Source organism: Equus caballus, chromosome 9, assembly GCF_041296265.1.
Source record: "Equus caballus isolate H_3958 breed thoroughbred chromosome 9, TB-T2T, whole genome shotgun sequence".
Classification (NCBI taxonomy): domain Eukaryota; kingdom Metazoa; phylum Chordata; class Mammalia; order Perissodactyla; family Equidae; genus Equus; species Equus caballus.
In genome coordinates, this window is record NC_091692.1 from 8,279,758 (window position 1) to 8,303,847 (window position 24,090).

The 24,090-nt window shown below is 38.0% G+C and overlaps 1 long non-coding RNA gene across 1 annotated transcript; it reads right to left on the reverse strand.

Moving 5' to 3' along the window:
- On the reverse strand, positions 1-24,090 carry LOC111775078 (uncharacterized). Its single transcript, XR_002810576.2, has 3 exons — positions 23,940-24,090; positions 21,597-21,672; positions 1-4,100 (listed from the first exon to the last, which is right to left on the reverse strand). It is a non-coding gene; the product is annotated as an uncharacterized lncRNA (long non-coding RNA).

Sequence of the window (24,090 nt, forward strand, 5' to 3'; positions counted from 1 at the left end):
TTTTTGAGTGCACGTCATTTGCGAAATCTTTCCAGAACACAAGATCTGAAAACTATGTACCTATATTTCCTAGTAAAAATTTAAAATTTTGACTTTAAAATTTTAGATTGTAATTCAGCTGCTGTTCATTTTCATATATGTTGTGAAATGGGGATCCATTTTTATTTTATTTTTTCCAGTTGTATTAATTGTCCAGTTTCCCCTCCTTTCCCTCCAATCTGTTGTCCTCTTTGTCATATGACTTAGTTGTCCATATACATGGATCTTATTCTGAGTTCTCTAACCTGTGTACTGAGCAGTGTTCAATTGCTCTGCCAGCATTGTTTTGTCATAAACACTGTAGCTTCATAATAAGTCCTGAGATCTGGTGAGGACAGATCTCTTCTTTCAGTTGTGTCTTGCCTATTTTGGCTCTTTAATCCTCTATACAAATTTTGCTATAAGTTTGTCAAGTTCTTGGTCTCATTTCCCTCAGCTTATTTTATTCCCCGGATATTTCTTATTTGGACCTGTGAGCTCATAATTCCCACTGGATTAAAGTTACTATATCTAGTGAGGATTTTAGGAAAGCATTTTGTGTATGTCAGTCACGATAGATTCAGAGAAGGGAAGGGAAAGGACCATAACACCATCTTGAATCATACCTCATTACAGAGCTGCTTCGTGTGGTTTCTCAAGGCGCATATTACACAAGAGTGTCACATTAAAGGACACTATAAACATCATAGTTGTCTATATTATTTTTATTTTTTAAAATATCTTAAAACTAATTGATTCCCAAGATAAATTATTTGTATGTCTTACAAAAATTTTCCAGTAGAGGATGGTATAATGTCTTGTTCTAACAAGGGTGGTCTAAAATGTTCTATTTCAAATTATGAAAGATGGGCAAGTTTGACGTTAGAAAGACTTCACTGATTTGACCAAAAGTAAAATAAAGAGGACCTTCATAGAAGAAGACGGAATTCCAATTGGTGTACTGATTGACGTGTATCTTAAAAGAATGCCTTCGTGGTATAAGTGCACTTGTTGAACTACCTACAATTCCACACTTGCTTTATGTAAAGACTCTTTTGATGATGGAACACAACACAATGGCACTTGGACAGAAGAAAGCCTAAACTTTTTGTTGCTTATAGCTCCAAACAAGAAAAGGCTGCCAGTGGGTGGCACCCAGGGCCAGGGTGACAGCAAGCTGGGGCTGCAGGCAGCAGCTTCTTGTGGCAAGTGAGGTGGGCTCAGCTAGGTTTTGTAGCTTCGCTGTGGATTTGTTAATCTGAATAATTTCCTGGGTTCCCAGGGAATAGAGGCTGTCCCTAGTTGTGCGGTTCCTGACCCTGGGGTCACTAGAGTAGGTGCACCATGGCCTGGAGTGTGAGAGCCTAATCAGTGACATGGTTGGGGGTGTGGACTTCATCAAAAAGGGGACCTGATGGACCTCTAGCCAGGGCCCCAAATCTGGGTCAAGACAACATTTTAAGAAAACTATATTACAGTGCTACAGAGACTATCACATGCCCCTTTTTACTGTCTTGTTGATTTTCCAATTTAAATTAGTTTTTGATTTCCCAATTTAAGCCAATAAGTACTTTCACTATAACATGAATAACTATGTAACAAATAACTTTCATTTGCCAGTAATAATCCATAATTATTTTATAGTCTTCAATAAGAAATTTTCATATGATGACCCATAAATTGTTATAAACATTATTTATTTCTTGTTACACTTATTTCATGAGCACAACATTTAATTGTAGCTTTTTCTCCTTAAATATCAGAAAGAAAAAAAATGATTAGAATCAGAAAATAGAGCATAGAAAACTGTTAGGGTGTTGAATTAGTGAGTATTTGGAAAAAATAGATATAATGCCAGGAAAAGGAAAATACTTTAAGAGCTACAAACTTTAATAGAATATAATAAAGATAGGTCACTGATGGAAGAGGATGTGAGTTTACTTTTATTTCCTTGACAAATACTAACATTTCAATTAAAAAAACTAGCATAAGACAAAACAGAAGAATTTATTTAACTGAATTTACTTTCTGCTGTTCCAAGTATGTGGTTGTGTGATTTGAGTATTATGCAATGTTACAGTTTTTTTGAAATTTAACCACGTCAAGTACAAAATTCAAACTTCTGAAAATCATTACAGAAAAAAGAATTTCAGACCACTTTCATATGAATTATTCCAAATAGTCAAATTAATCACTAGATTCAGGTTATTTTATTCTACTACAAACTATTCTGTATTCTGTCTATATTGCAAACTTTGGGGGAATAGTAAAAATCCACCGAAGAATGAGAATTAGTACAAAAATTGGCAACATTCATCAGATATTCTTACTAAATAAAAGAAAATGAAATGTTTGTCAACAATAATGCTATGTATTCACATTTAAATTTAATTTGGAAAGCATGCAAATAGAAATGCTGAAGAATAGACTATAAGAACATAAAAAAATATCAACGTGCTGTTATTGAATGAATGTGATTCAGTTTTGGTATGGTGAAGGCTGACATTCTGATGATTGTTCATGAAATTGTATGAATAAGAAAATGAGAATTATTTTCATTTGGCAAAAATTATAGTAGAAAATTATAACATTTTCTTAATCATTTCTGCAGAAATCAAACATCAACATCAAAGGATGTCATGCATTGTTTAAAAAATAAAACTTTTTAGAGAGCACTAAAATTATAGTGGATGTAGTAACTGAAATCATTTTGGAAAAAAAGAAATGCTGTTACTTAATTTTTTAAAGATACAATTTTGAGATGAATCATGTAGAACAGACAACAGTTCTTGTTAGATTCGTTGGCTTTTGAATAAAGATATTTCTTTATTTGAACATATTTTGAATTTTCTCAAGTACATATCATTTGAGAAGCGCTATAGATTAGTACAGACACTTAAAAATAAGAACTTACACACAAATTATTTCAGGGGCCAAAGATGGAACAATGCTGCAAATATGCACAGAGTATCAATTTCCAATGAAAAGCTTCAAAAACCATATTAGGGCTTTTTATATTACTTTTCTACTCATTCTTCAAACTATAGTAAATAATGTAGCAAAAAAATCGATTTCTTAGTTTTTATATAACATCTAATAGCTATAAAGCTAATTTTTTAGCTTCAAAACCATTGTCAAATACATCATGGGAAAGCTGAGCTGGTCCCTAATACCACAAATTTCAGAAGCAACATGGAATCTCTCAGAAATTGTTGATTATTTTAATAACGATAGGCATTGTTGAAGCTAAACCAAAGGTACATATTTGAAAAACTATGTTTTTAAATGATTTGCATAATACTGATTTGGCATGATTCTTTATTAATATTAATGTTGAAAGCAAAATATTGCAGCAACTAAAGTTCAATTATATAGTGTCTTTAAAAGTTTAAAGAGATTAGAAAATTACTTGAAGGTTAAAATAAAACAGTGAATAAGAAAAATACGTTATTAATGCTAAAGGAATTGCAGTCTCTTGACATTGTCAATATCTTCATTTCAGAAAATTTTAGAAAAAGGAGGAAAATAACCACTTTTCTCTGAAATCTCATAGTTAGTCCACCTATGATCCAAACTAAATTTCTAAGTCTATTATTTTCTACATTTGATACAAAGATATCACTCTCAAAAATGTACAATATTGAATGTATAGCCTGACCTTTTAGCATTCTAGATGTTCATTACAATTCTTTAAATTGTATATGCCGTGTGCTACTGCATCCTAATAAAACTGACTGATAAAATTAGTAAGGAGTGGTAGTTGATAAGTCATCAACGGATGGGTAAATGAAACCTTAGCTTGTTTTCTAAAATCAAGTGAGTCTTTTAGAATACGATATTTTATTTCCAGAAAAAAAATTATTGCACACATTTCCAAATACTCCTATAGTTCTAAGGGTATATTTATTTTTGTCAATATGAGTTAACAGTTATTTTAACCATATTACCTTGGGTGAGGTATGGTGAAGACAAACACAGATCAAGAGAGGGAAACTGGAAAGAGTTGCACAGTTTTGATATTCTCACAGTCCCCAGGAGACAGCACAGTACACCAGGTAGGGCCACTCGGGAAGCACCAGGGTCTGTCAAGAGGCAGAGAGAGAGGGGAGCTGCGGGCAAGAGCCTTTACTGTGGTTTCTGTGCGAAGGAAAGGCCAAGGCAGGGTGAGCAGGTCTAAGATAAGCTAATTTGAATAATTTCCTTGGCTCTGGAGAATAGAGGCTGATGGTGTGGTACCTGGTCTGGTGATTAGAGACTAAAGTGACCCGGAATGTGAAAGCCTGACAAGGGAGGTGGTAAGAGAGTGGAGTTAATGAGCTGCTCAAGAAGAGGAACTATCTGGCCTCTAGCCAGGGCCACAGAACTGGGTCAGGACAGCATTACAAAAACAACAACAAAACTACAACAGTGCAGAATATAGCTTCTCACTATAATAATTCATAAAAAATCACTTCCGCAACATCAAAAGAAAGTCTGTTAAGTCCAATGACTATTTTTATCAAAAGCAAGATATTGGAGCCAGTAAGTATTTAAACTGCAATAAAAAATTTTATTCCCATGAAATAGAGATAGGTGACTATTTTATAACAAATTATATCCTGGTAACTTTGACTACCTAACCATTCTAATCAAATTTTGAATTTTGTACATTGTGTTTAATAATTTGGTTTGTATGATATATAGACAAAGATTTCATGTCAATAGTAAAAATGGTTACATTTTTATTAATATAAATAATGACCTACAGCCTCAAAAGATTTTAACTTGAGGAAGGGGTACCTTTTCCTATTTTGTACAAACAAAATAATGTGAGCTGTTGGAGGGATGCTGGTTTGATTTCACCCCCCGAAATATCTGTCCAGGTCCAGGTTTTTATTCCGTCTCCCTCCACCCTCAATTGGAAAGCTGCATTCCAGGATAGGAATTCAACCAGAGAAGAATTGAAACAGCTTTGCCTCATTTATTCTTCCATAGCCACCCTCGCGGTCCCCTCCCTGTTCAAGCTGTGGTGCTCTGTCCTCCACATCACTCCTACCCAGATGGTTCCAAGACAACTCTCCATCTCCCCAGCAGTATCTTACCGTCTTTGTTATTGTTAGGAAGTTAGTTAGTGTTCTTGTATTATCGTTATTTCCTGGCCATTTCTTTCAACAAACTATGTTACAACTATTAAACTTGTAGGAGGGTGCCAAGGGCCCATGCTGACGTGCCATCCTGGCATCACCCCTTCACTAAGATTTGAAGCAATATCACGTCATGGAACTTGAGATTTTAAAGCAATATCATTGTCTGCCCTGAACTCATCAATAAGTTGGGGATTTGTGAGCGGTGAGAGAAAGGTAGTTGTAGGAAACTCTATTCCTAATTTCATTGCTTACTTGCTCACATTGAAAGTTTTCTGGAGGAGAGAACCTCTATGTTAGTGCTTTTGTGTTACTCCCATCCCTTTTGTTGCTTGGAAGCTCTTTGTCGTAATGTGAAGATGTTAAACTTCGTAAGTGCTGCATAGGAGATGGGAGTCTGTATAATTGTCCAAATTTAACTGCTGTAAAGCAATGTAGAAAGAGAAATCTATAAGGGAATCAGGTCACATCTGTGGAAGATTTGGTATGAAAACCTACCATGCACAATTCATTGACGATGTGTGGGCACTGACAGGACTCTTCCATATGGTGCAGGAGATCTCTAAATGACATACCGCTTATCAACAGTTAGAAATTCAAGTCAGTTGTAGATAGAATTAAACAGATAAACATGTGTACCTATCTTTTTATGGATAGAAATACACAGAAATGCATATATAAACTTTTTGAAATCATTTTCTTTAAGAACTTAAAGAATGCCTGTATCATCTGCTTTATATTGCTGGCAGAAAAGAGAACACAAAGGTAATATTTTCAGGGAATTTGACAGCCTTTCCAGTGTCTAGGATTTTGAAATAATTCAGTAAAAGTAGGAGGAAATTCTCTTTAAAATCTAATATAATGTGTATTTATTAGGAGGATGCATGCTATTATTTGTTTTATCAGTAGCTGAGTGAGCTTTAGCAAGCTTGGTTAAGATAACATTAATGTGATCTTCAACTTCAAGCGCTCAGATAGATTTCCTAGATTAAGAATTCAATCAGATTTTATTGGATTTATGCTTTTACTCTGACTTGGTAGTTAGGGGAAAAGAAAATGTGACTTCAGTCTTCTTATTTCTTATGGTTGTACTTCAATCTTGATTTTGACTTAAAATATGAGCACATTTTCCCTACCTATTTGAAAAATAAAGATACACCAGGTTTTATATTTCTAGCTAAAAAACATACGTACTAGAAACACAAACTTCTGCTCCCTAAATCAGACAATCTTTAAATTTACACTAAACACAAAGGAGATCTCAAGTATTATGGGTCCAGCTATAAGCCACCTTTCCTAACGATAATAATAATAATATTTGAAAACAGCTTATGAGATACTTTTTGCTTTCTCTGTGCATTAGTCAAAATCATCTTTGTTTGCACGTCAAGAAAAATGATAAACAAAAGAAATGTAACAAGGCGTCTACAAGCAGGCAGCCTAACAAATGCAGCAGCCACAAGATACTCCTCATGTCCTGGGTTCCACTCCACCATCCTTAGATCTGGCTTTCATCCTCCTGCTTACAAAGATGGTGCCTGCACCTGCTATCCAGGCTCAAAGAAAAATAAAGGGAAAAAGATTGAAGAGCATCTCTCTTAAAAGGCTTTTCTGCAAGCCCAACCCAGCCACTGCTGCTCACTTTGCTTCATCCCAAACCAGATCACAGAGATGTTGCAAAATTCCTGGGAGTCTGGGGCTATGGGTTGTTTTCAATGAGCATGATCTTCTTTTAAATGGCTATGTTTGTACTCTAAACAAAATGAAAGTTATCATAGTGAATGCGAAGAATATAATGGATTTTGCATAAGCAAGTAAGCTACCTTGCAATTGGTTGCAAAAAAATTCAGAGGACAATACCTTAGGGAAGAGCTGATGAATCTGGGTGGCATGAAATGACTTTGATAAGAACTGTTGCTGAATGTATATCTGAGGCAGGTGGAACAATTGAGAAAATAGAGGCTGTAGCAGTAGCAAAAATAAGTAGGTATTTGGACAAATTCCCTGGTGTCCCTAAATAGGATGCACAGAATGAGAAAGGGAGCAGAGACTTAGCTAAGAACAAATTTCTCAGTAGGAAGAGCAATTTGGTTTAGACAAATTCCAAATTCAATGTCAAAACAGAAAGAAAAGGAATATCTCCAAGGTTGCAACCCCGAAATGGCCATGTCTCTATATGGTTAATGATATCCTGGCAAGAGGAATAACGGAAGTGAAACATATCTGTTCTTAATAATTTTCTAGAACTAGCCATTAATCTCTCCAATGGCTGTCATTTCTGTTTGTTTGGTTTCGGCTGTTTGCTTTCAGTCTTTAATTGTTTTTGTCATTGCCCATAAGGTTTTGTTTTTCAATATCCACTTTAAACTCTCTTCACTTTATTACTAAGTTCCAAGTTTTCACATCCATGCCCTGCCATGGACTTTGGCTCGGGCTGCCTAGAGCTTTCCCAGAAGGTTCCTCTCCTTTACGACAAATGATGTAAGCAAGAGTGAACCCAGGTCAAGAGCAGCCATTGAAATTTCTTCTTGGCAGGTGAGCAATATCACCTTTAAAAACATTGAAATAACCCTTTATTATCTCAGAAGTCTTACATGTGCATTGTAGGAATTTAGAAAATATATATAAATAACAAAAAAGAAGACACCATACTCCCATCAACCTGAGATGACTAGTAATAGCACTTTATTTGCCTGTTCACATTAATAAATTTTCCTCTTGTCTAAGACCCAGTCCGTATTCAGATTTCCCTGGATGTCCCCAAAATGTGTTTTCTGGCTATTCAAACCAGATGCAATCTTCTTGTTGGAAGTTTTATAATCTAGTACAGTGTTTTCTTTTTTTCTCATGAGACTAATTTTTTGAATACCTCTAGTCATGGAAAGCCCTAACTTCTGGATTTGTCTTTTTTCAGGACTGTCCAACAGAATTTTCTGCCCTGTCATGTCTGTGCTGAAGAATAAAGTAGACACTTACCACTTGTGGCTCTCAACACTTGTGGCTAGAGTGGCTTAGCAATTGGATTTGTCATTTAATTTATATTAAGTTTATAATTTAATTTAAATAGCCACCACCTGTGGATAGAGGCAACTGTCCAGCACAGGTTTAGTTGCTTCCTGGTGCTCACATTTACCTTATTCATCTATCCCCATATTTCCCACGAAATGGAGTATGTAGACTCAGGTCTAAAGATTTGATAGATTCAAGCTCAACATCTTCAGCTAGAACACTTCCTAGTGATGCTGTATATTACCTATTACACTATATCAGGAGACACTTTAATATCTGGTTGGCCCTTCATTAATGATATTAAAATTGATCCCAGGGCAAAGATGATGACAGCCTGACCCCTCCATTTCAGTTGCAATTTTTCCCTTGAGTCTAGAAAGTAATCCACGGAGTAGCTATAGTGGAACTAAACAAATGTCTGGGTCTTCGTCAAGTAAACCCCCTGATTTTTTAAATGCCAGTTGATAATTCTTGCATAAGTCCAATTCTTTAGGGGTTGCAGAACGATAGTCTTCTAGCTCCACCATTCCTTCTACATTATTAGATTGTTTTTCCTTTTTTTTTGTAAAGAAGAGTTTTTCCAATGAACTGGAATTATTTGGTTATCTTAGAGTTCCTACATGAATAGAAGGTGAATCCTTAATTTTTTCCTTTAGTTACCAATTTTTAAAGTATGGTGTTTTAATAGCCACCAAGTGCTAAAACATGAAGTCTTTATGGCTTTTCCATTTATGGGTATCATTTAAAAATTGTTTTTTAAAAAATTAATTTATAGAGTTTTCAATCCACTACAAACACTGTTTTTTTTAAATCAAATTATTGTGACTTGGGCCATGGATTTCATTCACGCTGGTTTCTGCTGCTATCTTTGAAAATGGGACTTAGGTTTTGTTGTACAGACTTCCTAGGGAGGTACTCACAGGTTTATAGAGACCTTGCTCTGTGAAGAGATGAGATCTGATATCATGTCCCCTTTAACATACCTCTTTTTGTGTAGATCCAGGATCACCCCCCTCCCCAATCAATATATCTCTTTTTCTGGGCATCTGCGGAAGGCACAGTGTTCAAGTGAAAGTCAGCCTGTCTTTAAACTGCAAGGTTCTAACACGCCTTAAATGGTGTGCTTATAGGAAGTCGGCACACGGTTAATTTTTAGAGCCAGAGCTTTTCCAATGCGCCAAATACATGACTTACAGCAAAGAACCCTGGATGGTCCATACAGCACACTCTTCTGTATCCATGAGCACTTCCTGTAGAGAGAATGTGGCATCCAGATTTGCAGGGCAAAGGAGACTAGAGAAATAAATCATAGATCTTGAGGTGTAATTAAGCTGCAATTTCTAACATAACTCTGGAGTTAGGGGAAGGTCTAAAAACGGAACGGTATGATTTCCTGGAAGATTGAACTGCCGGGAACTATAGGATGCACACACTTATTCTCCAGTATGTACACATGCATCCGGAAAGACTATGGTTTGTCATCTTCCGGTTTACGCTGAGCTTTTCTGCATTTCAGAACATGTTTAGCTTCTTGGAAATAGATTTTTCTCTTCCAGTCTGACAGTTTGGGGAGGTGGAGGCTCAGACGTTTTCTGGGACTTTACATGGTGTGGGGGTAGATATGGTAACTGGGTTTAGCAATGGGGAAACCCTACAGGCTTCGATCCTTTAGAACACACTATGTGATAATAATGGTTTCTCAAATTTCTGAGTCACTTCATAGTTAACAAAGTACATCCATATATACTAAATGACTGACTTTTCACAAACGTTCAGTGAATTAGATTTTATTGTATCCTGATTTTCAATGAGGAAATTGAGGTTTATAAGAATAACTTGCTCATATTTGTCCATCTAGCAAGTAGTTGAGTTGGGATTTAAAACCAAGTCCATATAACAAATTAATCATTAATTCATTTAATAACAGTTAATTAGACACTTACTATTTATCAAGGCTTCTAGTTGGCACTGGGGACACAGAGCTGCACATGATGGATACATATTGTCTTTTTTTTAATGAAGACTTTTTTTTAGAGCAGTTTTAGGTTCACAGCAGAATTGAGGGGAAGGCACAGATATTTCCCATATACTCCCTGCCCCTACACTTGCATAGCCTCCCCTATCATCAACACCCTCCACCAGCGTGGTACATTTGTTGCAACTGATAAATTTACATTGACGCATCATCATCACCCTAATTCTATGGTTTACATTAGGTTTCACTCTTAGTGGGTTTGGACAAATGTATAATGACATGTATTCATCCTTATGTTATCATACAGGGTATTTTTACTGCTCTAAAAGTCTTCTACAGTCTGCTATTTATCCTCTGCCAACCCCTGATGACCAGTGATCTTTTTATTGTCTCCGTTGTTTTGCGTTTTCCAGAATGTCGTAGGGTTGGAATGCTATAGCGTGCAGCGTTTTTAGCTTGGCTTCTTTCACTTAAAAATATGCACATCTTCTAATGCCTTGATAGCTCATTTCTTTTTTAGCACTGAATAATATACCATTGTCAGGATATCCCACACTTTATTCACCTACTGAAGGACCTCTTGGTTGCTCCCAAGTTTTGACATTTGTGAATAAATCTGCCATAAATATCCACGTGTAGGTTTTTGTGCAGATATAAGTTTTTAATTCATTCGGGTTAACACCAAGCAGCATGTTTTCTGGATCATGTGGTATGAGTACATTTAGTTTTGTATGAAACTTCCAAACTGTCTTCCAAAGTGGCTGTACCATTTTGCATTCCCAGCAGCAGTGAATGAGAGTTCCTGTTGCTCCACATCCTTTGCCAGCATTTGGTGTTGTTAGTGTTTTGGATTTTGGCCATTCTATTAGGTGTGTAGTAGTATCTCATGTCATTTTAATTTGTATTTCCCTGATTACGTATGACGTGGAGCATCTTTTCATACACTCAATGGCCATGTGTATATCTTCCTTGGTGAGGCTTCTGTTAAGGCCTTTGGCCTCTTTTTTAATAGAGTTTTTTCCCTTATTTTTGAGTTTCAGCTGTTCTTTGTGTATTTTTGACACCAATTTTTATAAGATATGCTTTTGCAAATATTTTCTCCTAGTCTGTGGCTTGTCCTCTCATTCTCTCGTCATTGCCTTTCTTAGAGCTGAAGTTTTTAATTTTAATAAAGTCCAGTTTATCAATTCTTCTTTTCATGGATTGTGCCTTTGGCATTGTATCTAAAAAGTTATCGCCATATCCAGGATTATCTAGCTTTTCTCCTATGTTATCTGCTAGGAGTTTTATTATTTTGCATTTTACATTTAGGTCTGTGATACATTTTTTTTTATTAATGTTATGATAGATTACAACTTTGCGAGATTTCAGTTGTACATTTTTGTAGTCATGTTGTGGGTACACCACTTCCCCCTTTGTGCCCTCCCCCCACCCCCCCTTTTCCCTGGTAACCACCAATCAGATCTCCTTGTCAATATATTAACTTCCACCTATGAGTGGAGTCATATAGAGTTCGTCTTTCTCTGACTGGCTTATTTCGCTTAACATAATACCCTCGAGGTCCATCCACGTTGCTGCGAATGGGCCAATTTTGTCTTTTTTTATGTCTGAGTAGTATTCCATTGTGTATATATACCATATCTTCTTTATCCAATCATCAGTTTCTGGGCATGTAGGTTGGTTCCACGTCTTGGCTATTGTAAATAATGCTGCGATGAACATAGGGGTGCAAGGGACTCTTGGGATTTCTGATTTCAGGTTCTTAGGATAGATACCCAGTAATGGGATGGCTGGGTCATAGGGTATTTCTATTTTTAACTTTTTGAGAAATCTCCATACTGTTTTCCATAGTGGCTGTACCAGTTTGCATTCCCACCAACAGTGTATGAGGGTTCCTTTTTCTCCACAACCTCTCCAACATTTGTCGCTCTTGGTTTTGGATGTTTTTGCCAATCTAACGGGTGTAAGGTGATATCTTAGCGTAGTTTTGATTTGCATTTCCATGATGATTAGCGATGATGAACATCTTTTCATGTGTCTATTGGCCATATTCATATCTTCTTTTGAGAAATGTCTGTTCATGTCCTCTGCCCATTTTTTGATCAGGTTGTTTTTTTTGTTGTTGTTAAGCCGTGTGAGTTCTTTGTATATTATGGAGATTAACCCTTTGTCGCATAGGTGGCTTGTAAATATTTTTTCCCAATTAGTGAGCTGTTTTTTTGTTTCTATCCTGTTTTCCCTTGCCTTAAAGAAGCTCTTTAGTCTGATGAAGTCCCATTTGTTTATTCTTTCTATTGTTTCCCTCAACTGAGGAGTTATAGTGTCCGAAAAGATTCTTTTGAAACTGATGTCAAAGAGTGTACTGCCTACATTCTCTTCCAGAAGACTTATTGTTTCAGGCCTAATCTTTAGGTCTTTGATCCATTTTGAGTTTATTTTGGTGTGTGGTGAAAAAGAATGGTCAATTTTCAATCTTTTGCACGTGGCTGTCCAGTTTTCCCAGCACCATTTGTTGAAGAGACTTTCTTTTCTCCATTGTAGGCCCTCTGCTCCTTTGTCGAAGATTAGCTGTCCATAGATGTGTGGTTTTATCTCTGGGCTTTCACTTCTGTTCCATTGATCTGTGGACCTGTTTTTGTACCAGTACCATGCTGTTTTGATCACTGTAGCTTTGTAGCATGTTTTGAAATCGGGGATTGTGATTCCACCGGCTTTGTTTTTCTTGCTCAGGATTGCTTTAGCAATTCGCGGTCTTTTGTTGCCCCATATGAATTTTAGGATTCTTTGTTCAATTTCTGTGAAGAATGTTCTTGGGATTCTGATTGGGATAGCATTGAATCTGTAGATTGCTTTAGGTAGTATGGACATTTTAACTATGTTTATTCTTCCAATCCATGTGCATGGAATGTCTTTCCATCTCTTTATGTCGTCGTCAATTTCTTTCAAGAAAGTCTTGTAGTTTTCATTGTATAGATCCTTCACTTCCTTGGTTAAGTTTATCCCAAGGTATTTTATTCTTTTCGTTGTGATTGTGAATGGGATTGAGTTCTTGAGTTCTTTTTCTGTTAGTTCATTGTTAGTGTATAGAAATGCTACTGATTTATGTATGTTGATTTTATACCCTGCTACTTTGCTGTAGTTGTTGATTATTTCCAATAGTTTTTCTATGGATTCTTTGGGGTTTTCTATATATAAGATCATGTCGTCTGCAAACAGCGAGAGTTTTACTTCTTCGTTACCTATTTGGATTCCTTTTATTTCTTTTTCCTGCCGAATTGCTCTGGCCAACACCTCCAGTACTATGTTGAATAGGAGTGGTGAAAGTGGGCACCCTTGTCTTGTTCCTGTCCTCAGAGGGATGGCTTTCAGTTTTTGTCCATTGAGTATGATGTTGGCTGTTGGTCTGTCATATATGGCCTTTATTATGTTGAGGTACTTTCCTTCTATACCCATTTTATTGAGGGTTTTTATCATAAATGGGTGTTGGATCTTGTCGAATGCTTTCTCTGCATCTATTGAGATGATCATGTGGTTTTTGTTTTTCATTTTGTTGATGTAGTGTATCACGTTGATTGACTTGCGGATGTTGAACCATCCCTGTGTCCCTGGTATAAATCTCACTTGATCATGGTGTATAATCTTTTTGATGTATTGCTGTATTCGGTTTGCCAGAATTTTGTTGAGGATTTTTGCATCTACGTTCATCAGTGATATTGGCCTGTAGTTCTCCTTCTTTGTGTTGTCCTTGTCAGGTGTGGGGATCAGAGTGATGTTGGCTTCATAGAATGTGTTAGGGAGTACTCAATCTTCCTCAATTTTCTGGAATAGTTTGAGAAGAATAGGTATTAAGTCTTCTTTGAATGTTTGGTAGAATTCTCCAGAGAAGCTGTCTGGTCCTGGACTCTTATTTTTGGGGAGGTTTTTGATTACCTTTTCTATTTCCTTACTTGTGATTGGCCTATTCAGATTCTCCATTTCTTCCTGATTCAGTTTGGGGAGATTGTAGGAGTCTAGGAATTTGTTCATTTCTTCCAAGTTGTTCAATTTTTTGGCATATAGTTTTTCATAGTATTCTCTTATGATCCCTTGTATTTCATTGGCATCTGTTGTGATTTCTCCTTTCTCATTCCTAATTTTATTTGCAATTTCTCTCTTCTTTTCTTGGTGAGTCTGGCTAAAGGTTTGTCAATTTTGTTAATTTTTTCAAAGAACCAACTCTTTGTTTCATTGATCCTTCCTATTGTCTTTTTTGTTTCAATATTGTTTATTTCTGCTCTTATTTTTATTATTTCCCTCCTTCTACTGACTCTGGGCTTTGTTTGCTCTTCTTTTTCTAGTTCTGTTAGGTGTTGTTTGAGGTTGCTTATGTGAGCTTTTTCTTGTTTAGTGAGGTGAGCCTGTATTGCGATGAATTTCCCTCTTAGGACTGCTTTTGCTGCATCCCAAATGATTTGGTATGTGGTGTTCTCATTTTCATTTGTCTCCAGATAATATTTGATTTCTTCTTTAATTTCTTCAATGATCCATTGTTTGTTCAGAAGCGTGTTGTTTAGTCTCCACATTTTTGCACCTTTCTCTGCTTTTTTCTTGTAGTTGATTTCTAGTTTCATAGCATTATGATCAGAAAAGATGCTTGATATTATTTCAACTCTCTTGTATTTATTGATGTTTGCTTTGTTTCCCAAAATATGGTCAATCCTTGAGAATGTTCCATGTGCACTTGAGAAGAATGTGTAACCTGCTGTTTTTGGATGAAGTGTTCTATATATATCTATTAAGTCCATCTGGTCTAATTTTTCATTTAATTCTATTATTTCCTTGTTGATTTTCTGTCTGGATGTTCTGTCCATTGGTGTTAATGGTGTGTTGAGGTCCCCTACTATTATTGTACTGTTGTTGATGTCTTCTTTTAGTTCTATTAAGAGTTGCTTTACAAATTTTGGTGCTCCTGTGTTGGGTGAGTATATATTTATAAGTGTTATGTCTTCTTGGTGGAGAGTCCCTTTTATCATTATATACTGTCCCTCTTTGTCTTTCTTTATCTGTTTTGCTTTGAAATCTACCTTGTCTGATATTAGTATAGCGACACCTGCTTTCTTTTGTTCATTATTAGCTTGGAGTGTTGTTCTCCATCCCTTCACTCTGAGTCTGTGTTTGTCTTTGGGGCTGAGGTGTGTTTCCTGGAGGCAGCATATTGTTGGGTCTCATTCTTTGATCCATCCTGCCACTCTGTGTCTTTTGATTGGGGAGTTCAATCCATTTACATTTAGAGTGATTATTGAGATGTGGGGGCCTACCACTACCATTTTACGTCTTGTTTCCCAGTTTTCTTCAATTTCCTTTGTTTCTCGTCCCATAGTTTAGTCTGTTCTGATGAAGAGCTGCTACTCTCTGTTGTTGTCCTTCTACTTATCTCCTCTGCTCTTGGTTTTGTAGCCCCTTTCCTTCTTTTGATTTTTCAGGAATGAGGGTTTTCCTGAGGATTTCCTGAAGAGGAGGTTTTGTGGCAATGAACTCCCTTAATTTTTGTTTATCTGGGAAATTTTTTATTTCTCCATCGTATTTGAAGGATATTTTCACTGGGTAGAGAATTCTCGGCTGTAGGTTTTTGTCCTTCAGATTTTTGAATATATCATTCCACTCTCTTCTAGCTGGTAAAGTTTCTGCTGAGAAATCTGCTGATAGCCTGATGGGGGTTCCTTTGTAGGTTAGTTTCTTTTGCCTGGCTGTCCTTAGTATTTTCTCCTTGTCGTTGACTTTTGCTAGCTTCACTACTATATGCCGTGGGGTTGGTCTTCTTGCATTGATAAAGTTTGGAGATCTATTGGCTTCTGTCACCTGAAGATCCATCTCTCTCACCAGATTTGGGAAGTTCTCAGCCATTATTTCTTTGAATAGGCTTTCTGCCCCTTTCTCCTTCTCTTCTCCCTCTGGTATACCTATAATCCTTATGTTGCATCTCCTAATTGTGTCTGATAATTCTCGGAGAGTTTCTTCATTTCTTTTTAGTCTTACTTCTCTCTCCTCCTCTGCCTGCAGCATTTCTATATTCCCATCTTCCAAATTGCTAATTCTTTCCTCCATATTATCAGCCCTACTGTTCAGTGCATCTAGATTTTTCTTAATCTCCTCTATTGTGTTCTTCATTTCCAGTATTTCTGTTTGGTTCTTCTTTATCGTATCAAACTCTTTTGTGACATAGCTCCTGAACTCATTGAGTTGTCTATCTGAATTCTCTCTTAACTCATTGAGTATTTTAATGATGGCTGTTTTGAAGTCATCATCATTTAGGTTATATATCTCATTTTCTTTGAGATTGTTGTCTGTGTATTTGTTATTTTCCTTCTGTTCTGGAGATTTAATATATTTTTTCATATTGCTTGATGTTGTAGATTTGTGCCTCCGCATAGAGATAGAGTTTAGTTGCTCCTTCCACTTGTTTCTGCTGGTATGGTGGGGGAGCAGCTGTTTATACTGCACCAACCAGGAACCCTATCCGCAGTTGCTAACTGGGCCTGGGCCCCTCCTCATAGTCACAGTGGTCCTTTGGATTCCCTCTTCTGCCATGGGGGCCATCACGGGGGGCTTCAGGCTGCTGGTGCCTACTGTTGCAGCCCACCTAGACGTGTTCCCTCCTTGGGGTCTGCAATGGTGTTCTGGGCTTTTCCAGCGGCCAGGGGTAGGATCACTTATATTTGCCGCTCCATCACTGTCGGCACCCACAAAATCTCACTTGTCCACTACAGGTCGCAGCAGAGCTATTGGCATCTTCTACAGCCTGTGGTTAGCTCACCTAGCTATGCTACTTTTGTCCCGGGGTCTTCCAGCCTTGTGGCTGCCGGATGGGTGCTCTCTACTACTGCTGTGCAGAGGCTTTCCCTGAGGCTGCTGTGAGCCTGTAGGGTTTACCCTAGGCTACAGAGCTGGGTCGCTGGAACTCCACCCAGCCCCAGTCCTGTTCCCCAGGAACTCGGGGAGCCCTTTGCCCTGTCTGGGGGATAGCCGGAGATCCTGATTTCAGTGGTAGCTGGTCAGCTGCTGCCCTGCCTGATTTTCTCCTCTCCGGGACCCTCCCGGTGTTGTGGATGCTGAGCGTGGCCCCTCCGCTAATAGCAGACAGAGAGTTTTGTCTGCTGCCCGGGAAGAACTCTGGAGCTTCCCCTCAGGGGCGCAGAGCTGGCCTCTGGAGCTTCACCCAGCCCCAGTCCTCTCCGAGATCTCCGGCAATCCCTAGCCCCATGGGGTGGGCAACAGCAGCTGGGGGTGACCTCACCCTCTGGGATTCTCTCTGGGACTTTCCCGGAGTTGCAAATGCTAGGCATGGCCCCTCCACTAATGGCAGACAGTGAGTTTTGTCTGCTGCCCAGGGGGAACTCTGGAGCTTCCCCTCAGGGGCGTGGAGCCGGCCTCTGGAGCTTCACCCAGCCCCAGTCCTCTCTGAGATCTCTGGCAATCCCTTTCCCCACCATGCAGGCAGTGGCAGCCGGGGGGCCGCCGTACCCTCTGTGATTCTCTCTGGGACCCTCCGGGCACCGTGAACACTTGGCGGGATCTCCCCACCAATGGTGGGGCGAGACTCTCCCGGTGGGCTCAGGTGTGTAATTCTAGGGTTTCCCTCTGCGTTTAGGAGTAATTGCGGGGGGTTTAGGTAGGGTTCTGGTCACCTGTTTCCACCGTCGCTCCTCTGCTGTGTGCTTGCTCCTGCCCTAGGTGTGTGTTGATCTTCTGGGGGCGTCCGTTGGAAGAAAGCCTCTTGCAGGTACTAGGCTGTTCGGTCAGGGTCGGAGAGTTTTCACCTATGTCCACATCCTCCCGGAGGGAAGTCCGTCCGCCTTCCGATGTATAGTCGCATGGGTCTCTCAGACGTCCTGAGATGCTATCTGGATATCCTTTGTTAAGCGATGAGTGTCCAAATAATTGTAGACTCGAAGGGGGAGAGACAAAGAGGACTACTCATGGCGCCATCTTGGATCCTCCTCCTGTGATACATTTTAAGCTAGTTTTTGTAAAGGGCATGAAGGTTGTATTTAGATTCATTTTTTTGCATGTGGATGTCCATATGTTCTAGCCATTTCAACCATTTGCTAAAAAAACTATCTTTACCCCATTGTATTGCCTTTGCTCCTTTGGAAAAGATCAGTTTGCTATGTTTACGTGAGTCGATTTCAGAGCTCCCTATTCCGTTCCATTGATCTATTTGTCTATTCTTTCACCAATAACATGCTATCTTGATTACCATTGCTTTAAAGTTAAGTCCTGAAGTCACATAGTGTCAGTCCCCAACTCTGTTGTCTTTCAATATTGTGCTGACTGTTCTGGGCATATTGTCTTTTCCTTCAGGGGAATTATAATCTACTTCTCAGTCCACCGTCTTAAGCACTGTTCTATAAGGCCACTTAAAAGCAATGTATATACCCCCTATTCATCTCATTATCTTCTCCTACCTCTCCACCACTACCCCTCACCCCAAAGTAATAAATGTTTACCCACTGGCTCATCAAGGAACCTGGGAAACATTCTTCACCCTTCTTAATCATTGACTTCATTATACCCAATCAATCACCAAGTCCTATAGACTGTATTTTCTAATATTTTTCAATTTCATACCTCAGTTTCTATTTCTGTTAATATATCCATAGATTAGAAACATTTCTTGACTGAACTATTAAAATTGTCTCTGAATGAGTGTCCATGTCTTTAATTTGTGATTCATGCTCCACACTACTGCCACAGTGCTTTTTCTAAAACGTATATCTGGTCTTTGAAGCTTTTGCTTTCAAAGGCTTTCATTACATTCAAGATTTAAAAAAAAAAAACACTTCCAAACTTGTTAGCAAGGCAAAGAAGGGCCTTCATTATCTGGCTTCTGCATAACTCTATTGTTTCTTGTCTGGGAGGAACCTGTCACCCAAACCATATCCCAACGCTCCAATACACTAAGATATTTATTTGCGGTTCTCAGATGTGTGATCCAGGGCAGCCTTTCTTGCTTCAACCCTCTTTCTCCACCCACCTAACTCTCTCCAGTGTATTTTAGGTAGTATGATCTGGTAATTTATTATCAAAACTAGGACAGTGTTGAGAGAGAGAGAAGAGTTATTAATAAATATGTTGGAGAAGAAGGGCGTATGCTGGGTTTGTATCAGGCAGTTAAGATGTATGTTTACTTTGGTCTAAAGGATTCTTTTTTATGTGCTCATAAAACCCTGAACTTATCTTTATAATAACATTTACTTCATTCCATAAAAATATTTCTCCATCTCTGTCTTAGTCTTTTCAGGCTGCTATCACAAAATGCCATAGACTGAGTGGCTTATAAACAACAGAAACTTATTTTTCACAGTTCTGGAGGCTGTGATCAAGGTGCTGGCAAAGGCGGCGTCTGGTGAGAGTCCATTTCCTGGATCACAGACAGCTGTCTTCTAGCTGTGTCCTCACGTGGCAGAAGCGTTCAGAGAGCTCGCTGGGGTCTCTTTCATAAGGGCACTAATCCCACTTATGGTGGTCTCTGCCTTCATGACTTAATCACCTCCCAAAGGCCCACCTCCAAGTACCTAATCACAGTGGGCGGTAGGTGTCAACAGATGAATTTGAGGGGCTACAACCATTCTGTCTATAGCAGTCTCCCTTCTTGGTTTCTTGATTTCAAAGACAAGTCTGCTTTGTTCATCCTGACTCCAGAAAGGTTTGTATAGTTTTTATACTTAGTATGTTCACTGTTTTTAAAATAAATGCTGTTAAATGAATACTTTGTGATAGGAACCTCACAGAACATTTGGAAGTAAATTGAGTTTTGCAGCTACTGTGGTGTACAAACAGCTCTTAATACTTAGAGTGAATAGAATCTTGTCCAAATTAGGAAAGGGAACTGATGGAAGCTATTTGTACATCTGAAATTGCTTCTAAGGTACTGCTGTTTATCACATGAAATTCATCAACTTCATTTCAGTGGTTTCAAATGTTGTGATTAAGATCTTCGGAGACTTTTTGGATTAATTCAAGAACATTTCTCTTGATGAGACACTTATTTACTTTTAGGAGGTGGCCCAGTAAGATTATATGTGGCTGGAATGTTTCAGGCTGATTTACTATAGAGATAGACTAAAGTATGCTTCAATCTAAAGAAGGAAAATATTGTACCTAACCAGAGCTAAAGATCTAGAATGTATCACCCTTGTAGCCTCTTAACGTATTCTGACAAATTCAATGCTGTTGTTAGGAAGCTGCTTCCAAATACGTCGTGGATCTGGATGTGAAACGAATTTGTCCCTTACACCTCAGCACTGATGTGCACCCTTACCAAATCATTATACAAATACAGGGCAATCGTCTATCACATTTAGATCCACTGGATCTGCAGCAGCCTTCACAATGGAAGGCAGAACAATTTCTTCCTACACACCTCAAAGGTACCGAGCTGTTGTTCTGCCCCCTCACTGATCATAGGCTTCCTAGGACTCACATTGAGTCCATCTCTCTTGGTTATCTCCTAACACATCAACTGCTCCATGGATTATGTTCAATAAACATTTGTTGAATGAAAAAAAGGATAACTAAATATGTATTAATAACAGGGGGAAAAAAGTAAGAATATTTATTTATTTATATTTTTTTTTTGCAATCAGGCTCCTTCTACTCTCTTTCCAATGGTCTTTTATTTGATTAAAGCAAAAATAACAATGATAAGAAAACTTTATCTGACAATGCAACACAGTATGTAATGATAAACTGGGCTAAATAGCATTTTGGGAGAAAATAGACCCAGGGACATTTCTTGATATGGGAAAATTAATATTTATGAATATCTTTCATGTAACCTTTATATTTTTCTTCTGCGGGTAACAGTAAAAACAGAGTGATCTACAACTAGGCAAGTTAGGGTTCTCAATGAAAAGAAAACAAATTTTTAATTCCTTCTGGGCAAAAGCAGAAGTGTTCTCTTTTCTTTTCAATAAAGAACATTATCATATTTCTTTTACTCAATCCCCAATCACAATATCACAGAGATAGAATGAACTTTGCAACATCTTAATAGCCGTGGCTTCCAGCAGAGCTATAACTGTATTATCTCAGAGAGATGAATATCTACTTAGCCCTAATTTTATCATACTCCAATGAGGGCAGTTCCACAAATTTGTGCCATAAACCAGTCTGCGTATAACAATTCTCATCCCTGGTGCCTTCCTTACGATTCCTGCTATAGTTTATGCGGATTTTATTTTAAGCAGAGATGGAAGCTGCTTCTACATAATGCCAAATCTATCAGTTAAAAGGGAAAAGCTCATTTACATCATGCGTTTGATATAAAATAAAAATAAAAGTCTTCTGGCAGAGTTCAACTAGGTGTTAGCTGTGGAGTGTGTGTATGTGTGTGTGTGTCTGAATTGACTGTAAATTCAATCCCAATACTCATCTAGCTTGTAAAGTTCAGTGGACATCATCATTCAAAAAGTGTTTCATTGAGTGCTTACTATGTACTGGATACTCTTCTAACCACGCAGACAAAAATTCTGCTCTCGTGGAACTTGCATTCTAGTAGGGAGAGACCTAGGAAATGAACGAATAAGTAAATGTATAGTATATAGAAAAGCGATAAGTATATAGAGAAAAAAATGTAACATGGCTTGGGAGTATGGAGATCCTCGAACGTTAGAGAGGTAGTGTTTATTTTCTAAGCTGTGTAGCATATTACCACCAACTTAGGGGCTGAAAACAACAAACATATATTGTCCTATAGTTTTGGTGAGTTGGGATTCCATGCTGGGATTAATTGAGTTATCTGTTTCAGAGTCTCACAGGGCTGCAATCCAGGTGTTCACCAAGGCTACATTCCTGTCTGGAGGCTCAAATGGGGAAGAATTGGCTTCCAAGCTCACTCACGTTGTTGGTAGATAATTTTATTGTGTGTTGTAAAGTTCATCACAGCTTGCCTCATCAAAGTCAATAATGGAAAGAGAGATTCTAGAATGAGTGAGCCAGCAAGACAGAGTCTTATATGATGTAATATAATAATGACAGTGATATCCTATCATTTTTTCCATAGTCTATTGTTTAGAAGCAAGTCATAGGCCTCTCCCACACTCAAGGGGAACAGATTATACAAGATTATGAACGACAGGAGGTGGGGATCAAGGGAACTATCTGAAAAGTCTGCTTGTCACAGAGGCATTGAGTTTTCAAATAGAATGGTTAGAGAAAGCCTCACTGAGAAGGTGACATCAGATCAAACACTTGAAGGAACTATGGGAGGCAGCCACGAGTCATTATGAAGGAATATCTTCCCAGATAAAGAGGAGAGCAAGTGCAAGCACCCTGAAGAGGTGTTTGGCAAATTTGAGAAATAGCGAGGAGGCAAGTGTGGCTGCAGCAGAGTAGTGAGAAAAAGAGAGTAGCAGAAAAAGATAAAGTCAGAAGATCAGATACCAGTAATGGGATGGGGAACGGGCGAGATGGGGACCATCACTGGGGAGGATTCCCTTGGACTTTGTAGGCCGTGTTAGGAATTTGACTTTTATTCACAGTGAGAAGGAAAGTAATAGCAGGATTTAGAGAAAAGGAGTAACTTGATCTAATACATTCAATCAGTGGCTAAGAACAAGCATAAAAGGGCACTTGTGGAAGTATGGAGACTAGTTAAGAGGCATTGCTGTAATCCCAGTAGAGACAGCAGTAAAGGTGGTAAAAATTGGTCAGAATCTGGGTAAAATCTGAAGGTAGAGCCAACTTTCTTCCTTAAATTTTTTCCCTCCATTATATAGACAAAGTAGCAATTTCAGAGTTTGGTATTAAACCTGCACTAGTCCTTCTAGTTCCTTCCTTGAGAACTTGGGAACGCATCTAAGACAAAGTCAATTTAACATCTATGGTGAACTAAACTACAATCTATAAAACTCTGTAGCTAGTGATTGCCATTGTCCACCACGTTGTCTAGAGTGAAGAAAAAAATAATTCAAAAAGAAGGATGAAGCAGGTGCATAGAAAAAGTTAGTGGAACAGTGACTGAGAATATTCAGTGATTATCAGCTATTTTCACTCGACACAGCCATGCAAATCAGCATCAACTTACCCAAAGGAGGTAAAAAAAATCTATTTTCAAACAAGTCAAACATCAAGGAAATTTAAAAAAAATCTTTTCATCTTTTACTATCAATGACACTTTGTTTCTGAAATATTGGTTAAATCTCAGAAAAGGTTGTAAAACTGTTGTGGGCCAGTAAACATTTGGCCAAATAAAAGATTTATAATGGTATTTTTATGGTTCTCTGATTTTTTTTTGGAGCCTTACCAGAAGTCTTCAAAATTGTGGTAACTTACAGAAGACATAAAATTTTTACAAAGATCTTTTGTAGGTATGTATATTATTATTTTCTTTTACAAATCACATGGTGACCTGTAAAGAGACTAAGCTTTATTTTCTTTCTGTTTTGAAATCTCGAGATGAGGCAATTAAGTGAAGTTCAAATGCCCAGTGATTTTCTTTCATCTGAATTGTTACCTGTCCTCTAACCCTCTGTAGCCTACAGTCTATTGTTTCCAAAGCCTGCTCTACTTTTAAGCAAAGGTGACGGTGGTAATTCATTAGGATGGTTTTATTTTAAGTACTTGTTCTCACTGTTAAGCTGTTTTCTTAGTAGCTAATTAGATGTCAGAGAAAGTATTAATAAAGGAAGAAATTCATTTCCCCAAGGCTGTTGACATATCAGTTGCTTCCTCCATTGGGTCCTGATGGTATGGATGTAAATGTGTAACTGGCTTAAAGAGCACAATGACTCTCGTCTTGTTATAGTGTGACCATATGTGGCCAATTATATTACCTCTGTTTATAATAAGGTGGTTGTTGCTTTACTAGTCCGCATTCTTCTTTGACCGTTAATTTTTATAGGCCTTTATCTTTGAATCATCCTCACATGGTATGTTACAGCAATGCTTTCTTGTCACCACATATTTTAAGCTTCTAAACAGAAC